Consider the following 8,861-nt stretch of genomic DNA (forward strand, 5'->3'; position numbering starts at 1 on the left):
ATTGTCTTCAGACCAAAAATTATGAGATACATGACACAAAAATATTTACCAAGATGTATGCTCCCAGTTTATTGTTTTCCCTTTGATGTTAGTAATGCTTCAACCAAAAGATTTTCACAGGGTTGGTCAGTGGTTAGAGTGTCTCTCATACATCATCAGTTGGGGAAAAGATCAAGATTGAGGGTACAGGACTTCTCTTCCTCTACTGCATGTTGTCACCAGCCAGACCCTCAGCCTGGGCTTTGTAGGCATAGGATGCAATGGCAAGCACAGACTTGGGTGTCCCAGAGAGAAGAACTCTGAGCCACACCACAACCTGGGCAAACAGATAACAGAGTTTTCTCAGCACATCCACAAGTTTGACAGTTCCAATCTCCAGGTTTCTTGGTTTGAAGAGCCTCAATTGAGCTACAACCACTCCTGAAGACGATGCTAAGGCTGGACTCCTGAATAAGGTTCACTTGGATAAGAGCACTTTCCTTATTTTCTATCACTGATCTTCTGTGATAGAAGGAACTGAAGAAATTTGAAACTATTTATTCACTGTCCCCTGCAGAGGGGAGATCAGAACAAAACAGGGGAATCAGCAATTCCTCACAGAATCAACCCCAGCTTCAAAAATTCCACTCAATACTCTATCAACATCTTCTAAAATGAAAAAGGAAAAATAATGTAGAAATTCCATACTTGGATATGATCACCCAAGTATACAGCAGACCAAGCCATTTCCGCCAAATATCTGTTTGCTTTTGTTTAAGATAGTTCAAATTATGCTCTTCCCAGACTCTTTCCTGTATTAATCTGTGATTACCCTTTGGCATACAAATGATTATAACCAAACAAAGGTGCTAATCAGCTCTCCTATTGGCCAATATCTGGAGCTCTCTGGCCAAAAGCAAAGGTCCTGCAATGGCTTTCATTATCAGCAAATTAAGTGTAAATTGCCAGGCCCATCCACAGAAACTCTGATTCAGTTGGATTGGGGCTGAAACTCAGAAATCCTTTTAACCATGCAGCTCAGTTATGAAAGTGCAAGCAGCCAAATATTTTACAGAAACTCTGGCCTGGGAAATGCCTTTTCAGAGACCAAATGAGCAACAAGAGTTTTGCCAACATAGAGCCTTGAATATTATGTAAATCAAAATAGTGCAAGCGTTTTGTTCAAAAGTACTCACAAAACAACCCTGAAGTGGGCAGGGGGCAGGAAATAAGATTCCGTATTTAAAGTTAAGTAATTTGTTCAAAGAAACTTAACAAATTTGTGTTTGAACAGATGTTGGCACTGGCGCCTCTGGTTTCTTATGTCCTCTCTCAGCACGAGATTCATACTTCTGCAGTTACAAAGCACATGCTGGCCTCCATGTGGTTAGTGCCTCTAAAACGCTATATGACCCTTCTACTGCACACATGCAGATATTATGATTACACGGCAACATCTCAGAAGATAATTGAATTTGAAAACGTTTGTACTGTTTAGACAATTAAACTTCCTGTTTTGGCTTCTGCATCCACTCCCCGGGATCCAGTGATATCTGCATTGCTCCTAGCACCTTATTAGAATTCATCTCACAGTCACCCAGAAGTCTCTTGTTGCCAAGTTGTGATGCTTTGAATGAGAATGTTCCTCACAGTCTCATACATCTGAAAGCTTGGTCCCCAGTTGATGGAACTGTTTCAGAAGGACTAGGAGGCTTGTCCCTGTGTGGACTTTAAGGATTCAAAAGCCTACACCATTCCTAGTTGGCTCTCCTCTCTCTGTTTTGTGCTTTCAGGTTAGAATGTAACTTCTCAGTTACTGCTCCAGTGCTCTGCTTGCCTGACTGCCACCAATCTTCCTATTATGATAGCCATGGACTCAGCCTCTGAAACTGTACCCCCAACAAACTACTTTCTTTGAGTTGTTTTGATCGTGGTGTCTCTCCCAGCACCAGAGAGTGAAATAAGACAAAAGTCTAAGTGAATACTCTAGTTTCATTACTGTTGCTCTGATAAAATACCCTGACAAGAAAGCAGCTCAAGGAAGAAAGGCTTATGTTTCCAAGTTTGAGCTCATCACTGAAGGGGAAGTCCAAACGGAAGTTCAAGAAGCTACTCAGATGCAATTTATAGTCAAGAGCAAAGAGAGAACAACAGCACCCATGCCTGCTCACTTCTTACTATTACCCAGCATTCTCTGATTTTCTACAGCTCAGGATCCCAATAAAGGTATGGTACCACGCAAAATGTGAGGTTCCCCTATATCAATTAACAATCAAGACAGTCCCCCACAGACATCCCCATAGTCCATCCTGACTCACAGAGTTCTTCCATTGAGACTGTCGTCCCAGTTGATCCTATTGTGTCAACCTAATAGTTAAAATTAACTTGCACTGTTGACATCTGGACCAAGGTCATGGAACAAACACAATTCTCTAGCTCACTTCTTATAAGCTACTTCTTGAAAAGAATGTAACTTTTAATGAAGGAAAAAAAAATAATTATAGCTTCAGCAAGAAATGAGACAGGAGGAAAACTATGTATCTGAAAAGCTCCAAAAGAGTAACAGAAAACCCATAGGACTGAGAGTAGCAAGAGAAGAGTGGAGAAGTCTGGAGTAAAAATGCCACAGAAAATTACCAAAAGTCTCAGCAGTACCTCAAGTGAAAAAGTAAAAAGATGTCACAGCACTAGTCACTGCTACCCCATACCTACCCATGCTGAGCTGAACAAAAGGCCCATAGTTAAACATGCCCCAGTAAAAGAAAGCAAAAGTGTGTAATTGTAAGCAAGTCTTTTCAGAATGTTACGCCCATATACATGTTATCCTTGTGGCAAAACAAAAACACTGTCAATGCTTCCAATGTAGTACGGTATCCTAGGCTTCATGCCACATAATTTACTAGTACTAACTCTACAACGATCTTACAGCATAGATTCTGATACTTTCCTCACTGCACTGAGAAATGGAAAAGACTTTCCCAAGGTCACATATCTAGTCCATTATAAATCTGTAATGTAAGCTCAAACACCTATGCACCCAGCTCGTGTGTAACTCAGGTCTAATAACAACCACAGAACGAGAAGCAAAGCCAAACCAGGACAGAAGTCTATGCAATTCTGGGCTATATCTACCTTCCTACTATGGAAATGGGTAAGGACATTTTTAACCCAGGACTGCATACAGACAGCTGAGGAAATCCATATTTACTACCTATTCTAACCAGCCAATCTTTTCTACAATGATATAAGCCTTACAAAACTGTGCTTGAGGAAAAGCAATGTGGAGAAAGAAAAATCAAAATTTTTATATCTGATCCCAAGGAAAGATAACGCAGTACAGATAACAGAAAAGACCTTCTAAAGTGGTCTGTGTGGTAGCTATAAAAGAGCATAGCTAATCCACAGATGAAATGTTTGCTAATTTAAAAAAAAAAAAAAAAACAAACAAAAGACACGCAGAAGGGCAAGAAGATTGCTCAGTCAAGTACATGCAGTCATAAAAATTAGAGTTTGATCCCCTGGAGCCACATAAAAGCCTGTAACTCCAGTAATAGAAAGGCAAAGACAGGAGGAAACTTGAAACTTGCTGGCCAATCAGTCTTCCTGAAGCAGAAAGCAGCAGGTTCAGTAGGAGACCCTGTCTCAAAACTAAAGTGGAAAGCAATAAAAGAGGATATCTGATATCAAACTCTGTCCTCTACATGCACATGCACACCTCCAGTAATAGAAAGGCAAAGACAGGAGGAAACTTGAAACTTGCTGGCCAATCAGTCTTCCTGAAGCAGAAAGCAGCAGGTTCAGTAGGAGACCCTGTCTCAAAACTAAAGTGGAAAGCAATAAAAGAGGATATCTGATATCAAACTCTGTCCTCTACATGCACATGCACACAAGTATATGTGCACTTATACATACACACACATGTAACATATGTGCTCACATACACACAAACAAAACACATTCATAGACATAAATAAAAAATCAAGGAAAGTGGCTTCTACATTAAGTATATGATTACTAAAATTGAAAGAACTAAAGAAGGATCAAATGCAAGAAAGGGTAGTTGAATAAATTAACGAATAATAAAATCAAAAAAGTCTTCCAATCACCTGGCAAGTAGACAAAGCTTTGTAAGAGATGTTGAGAATGAGCACAAGAATTACAGCATCTATTGAAGAGAAATGTGGGAGAGAAGGAACTAAAACATAAATAAGGAATAATAAAAAAAAAAATGTGTCTAAGTTGAAGAAAAGGCACAGGATTGCAGGAGGAGGTGAATATTGGATTCTGAGACATAAGATGAATTCTGCCAGTAAGGGAGGGATAATTACAGTAACAAAATAACTTTCAGATACATGAGAGCAAATCCAAAACTATTGCACAAAGTATAAAAAATAAATAATATTAAAAGGTATAACATAAGTCCTATAAGTGTAGGAAATCCCACTAAGTGAAGACAGTAGTGTTCCAAACTTAATCTATTTGTCCCTACAATTTAATTAAAACCCCAGGAGACAAATGCACAAAATTTCCGAAGATAGTGATAAAATCCATAAGGAAAAATTTAAAAGGCATGAATAATTAAAAACGTTGAAAAGGCTACATTACCCCTAGTATATCAAGTCTTCTTATATAACCAGAATAATTAAAACCATGTGGTACTGGCATAGAAGCAGATGGACAATGAGCTGGAATAGAAAATTTAGAAACGTAGAGACTTGGTATGCTACAAAAGTAGGATAATCTTAGTGGGAACTGAGAAAGCCAGTCAATAAATTTTGCTATGGCAAGTGATTTCCAGCCTGCACAACATAATGATCCATCCATCCTTCACATGGTACAGAAAATTGATTTTAGGTTGATTTAAAATGTACAATGTGAACTTTGAAGCTTTTAGAAGACAACAGATTGAGAGATATTCGTGGCCCAGGAAAGTTGACCTCATAAAGATGAACTTTGAGCAATCAATTTTGTCTCTATGTGTGAAGCCTAAAAGAATTTTTACTCAGAATTTTAACATACACAGGAATATGTGTATGTTAAAAGATCATTTTACTTTTTATGCTGTTTGAAATTTTTATACAAATATAATATGTTTGGTTCAGTCAGATCTCCCACCAACTTCCTTCTCTCAAATTTCTCCTACATTTCCATCACTACCCTTCCTCCCAACTTCATGTCATCTATAAAGTCCGTTGAGTCCACTTCATTCTATCAGCATGTACATGTGGGTAAGGCTGTCTACCACAGCCTAGGGACCTCTCGGGGATTGTATTCCTGAAGAACCCCGACTCTTCCTCCTCCAGCAGCCATGATTTGCCAATATCTCCTCAGCTACTGGTGGAAATATTTTTAGCCTCTTCCCTTTATTGGCAGGAATTTGTGCTAGCTTTATCTTACGAATGAAGACACAGCCACTCTGTGAGTATGTGTGAAATGGCCCTATCATGTCCAAAAAGCCCTCCAGTTTCATTGTAGTATTCTAATACCTCTGGCTTCACAATTTTTCTGCCCCCACTTTCATGATAATCCCTGAGTCTTGGGCTCAAGGGGTGTAACATAGATACCCCAATAAAACTGAGCACTCCACAGATTGTCATCCTCTGCATGTTGACCTGTTACAGACATCTGTATTAATCACCATCTACTGAAAAAAGAAACCTTGCTAAGGGTTGGGGGGGGGGGGGGTGAACAGCACACTGATTTTTGGGTAAGCACATAGATAAGTACTTAAGTTTAAAACAAATGTTCATTTAGTAGAACAATAGAAGTTTCCCTTTTAAGATTAAGGCTAATCCAGCTATGGGATCTTAACCCAGTTAGCAATACCAGGTATGAGTTCCATCTTGTAGAGCAGGCCTTAAATCCAAACAGAAAATGGTTGATTCCACCCATCAAATGCATGCCACCACTGCATCTGTGAGAAAACCCTGATAAAGGCTTATTTCAGAATCACAAATGATAATGAAAAACGTGGGGAAAGCTACAGTTAATGAGCTGAAGTACATACATACTCATAAGGAGAAACAAGGGTCAGACTGTATGAGGCTATGCCACACGTAAACACATTTTTGAAACGTCATAAAAAGGCAAAATTATACTATTTCATGTATATAAAGTTTCAAAATGTGCCTCATTTTATATTTCATTTGAACATGTATTAGTTATACAATAAAAATATAGCTGTGCATAGAGAGATAAAAGCCAATTTCAGGCCGATACCACCCTCCGAGGAGGGTAGTAACTATAACTGCAAAAGGATTACCCAGGGCCTTCAAATAAATCTAAAATTTGTCTGGAAATTTTTATTACATATGTATTATAATGGGTATTGGTTGTTTTACACTTTCTGTGGTTTTCTGTATCTTTATAAGATTCCACAAGAAATTTAGTTTTATGGGGAAAAAAAGGGCTTGGTCCTTATTAAAGTGAGTAATGTGTTTTCTCATAGTGAGTAAGTCAACTCCTCTAGCACCTGGTAACATCTCAGCAGGAAATGTCTAATAGTAATTGCTCACACAAATGCTCTAATATGCCCTGAATGAGAGTATAACCTTCTATAATGGTTTTGAATACACACTTGATATTCCCAGGGCCTCCTGGGAGTGACAAAGGAAATTCAAGTGGAAAACCCTATCCAACTGGCAAGTCTCTGCTCCCACAGGCAATCTTCTCCTCTGAGCAGTAGTGGAAAAGCAATTCTCACACTCTCAGGAAGAATTTAGAGCATCTTTGGTCCTGTATTTGGATGAGTTAATGGGGTTGCTTACTGAAAAATTCCCTCCAGGCCTCAGGGACCCATGAAGCACATGTGCAAGGAAGGAAAGCACTCTTGCTTGGGCTCCTGAGTCGTTACCATCCTTAGGCACAGGGAGTACCGAGTACACAAGACAAGTTCCTTAAAGATCAGAGGAAACACACAATCCTATAACAGCCAGGCTAGACCCTTCTCCTGTGATGAGACTTCTGTGCAGCCAGGAAGAGCAACCCTGAAGACTTCGGGCTTGGTGGCCTTAGTGATAACTTCCCCACAAAACAGCTCTCTCTACTTTGTCAAACAAGGAATGGTCAAAATTGGGTCCCAGGAATTTAGAGATAAATTTTGAATCTTTTTTTCTTTTCTTAATCTGTGTGGAGGTGTGCATGTGTACATGTGCACATCTGTGTGCCCTGGTACACATGTTGTCAGAGGACAAATCGTGGAAGTTCTGTTTCCTACATGTGAGTCCCAGACTAAGCAGCAGATTATTTTATTCACTGAACTATGTAGCTTGCTATACGCTGAACATCTAAAGAGGACCACAGCCCCTCTACTTTCATATTATTTTGGAATAAGTCATTTTCTTTATATGTAAAAGGCAACCTTAAACTTCTCAATACATTTCAAAATTGTGTGTGTGTGGGGGGGTGTCTGTGTGTCTGTGTGTCTCTCTCCATGTGTGTGTGTCTGTGTGTTTGTGTGTTAGTGTATATGTAAGAAAAATGAATTTGAAAATATACACACTTATGTGGAGTGGTCAAAAGGCAAACTTAGGTGTTGCCTCAGGAGTTACCCATCCAACTTTTTGAAACAGGGACTCTCTTTGGAATTGAACCTTACTGGTTAGATTAAAATGTCTACCCAGTGAACCCAAGGCATCTATAGAATATATCTTCCTCCTCAGAACGAGGATTAGAAGTACATATCATTATGCCCAGGTTATTTTATCATTCTATATTTTTTATTTAAAAATATGTGAACATTTCTACCCTCCCCTCTCAGCTTCAACTCCCTCCATGTGCCTTCCACTCCCTCTCCAGTTTATTATCTCTCCTGTAGTTATTGTTGCTGCGCATACACCTGCATGCATACACATATAAATGCACATGCAAGTATTGGTGTTCCTTCTTTAGGGCTGGATACGTGGACTGGATAACCTTATCAGGAAGGTTTTGTCATTGAGAGAACTCAGTTTTCCTCTTACAGCAGTCATTGATTGCCCTGTAACTCTCCACCGAGGTGTGAGGCCTTGTGAGATGTCCCCCATTCATGTTGGCATGTCAACTGGTGTTGTCATTGGGCAGGTCTTATTTAGGGAGCCATATGGTCGAGACCTCATGGGTGCAGTTTCACTGTTATATCTATAAGATACTATCTTTCAGGAGGCACACTGTTCCTCCAGCTATTAAAAAAAAATCTTTCTACCCTCCTTCCTTCACCCATGTGGTTCCCTGAACCTTGGGTGTAAGGACTGTATTGTAGTTGTATCAATTAGGGCTATTAGTCTCTAAATTTTGACCAGGGAATCTTTGCAACAGCCTGTCAGTGGCAAGAAGAAACATCTTTGATGAGGTGGTGCTTAGCCTTTAAGGTAGATTCTAGGTATCCAGCTCAGGTCCTCAGGCCTGTGTGGCAAGAACTTCACACAGTCAGAAATCTCCCCAGGCCCTAGAAGTACTTTCAAATACATAATTCCCTTGCGTTGCCCTCAGCCTTAGCCTCATACTATGGCTAGGCTTTCATAACAGGGAAAGTCAAAAAGGTTGATCAAAGGCAGGAAAAAGGGATCAGATATTCTATGCTGCTGATACACTGCCTGACACTGGGGAATTTAGGAAGAACTAAATCCTACTCTAGGAGGCTGAGGAAGTCTGGGATCAAGCCACCAGTATCCTATGTGTGCCTTTCTACTCTGACCACACTGAGCAGAGGAGCACATCTTTTCTGTGGCTGCATTAACCCAAAGGACTTCACCCTCCAACACCTGAGATTTAGTTTCCAGCCTGTGAAACTCAGGGACTCATTTCCTCATAGCAGGAACTCTGGGTAAGGCACAGACCCTTGTATTTTCAGGGCCTGGGTTTCTTTGCAGGCATACTTCTTCATTTCGGCATGAGACCTGTCT

The sequence above is a fragment of the Arvicanthis niloticus genome, chromosome 16 (assembly GCF_011762505.2).
Source record: "Arvicanthis niloticus isolate mArvNil1 chromosome 16, mArvNil1.pat.X, whole genome shotgun sequence".
In the NCBI taxonomy this organism is placed as follows: Eukaryota; Metazoa; Chordata; class Mammalia; order Rodentia; family Muridae; genus Arvicanthis; species Arvicanthis niloticus.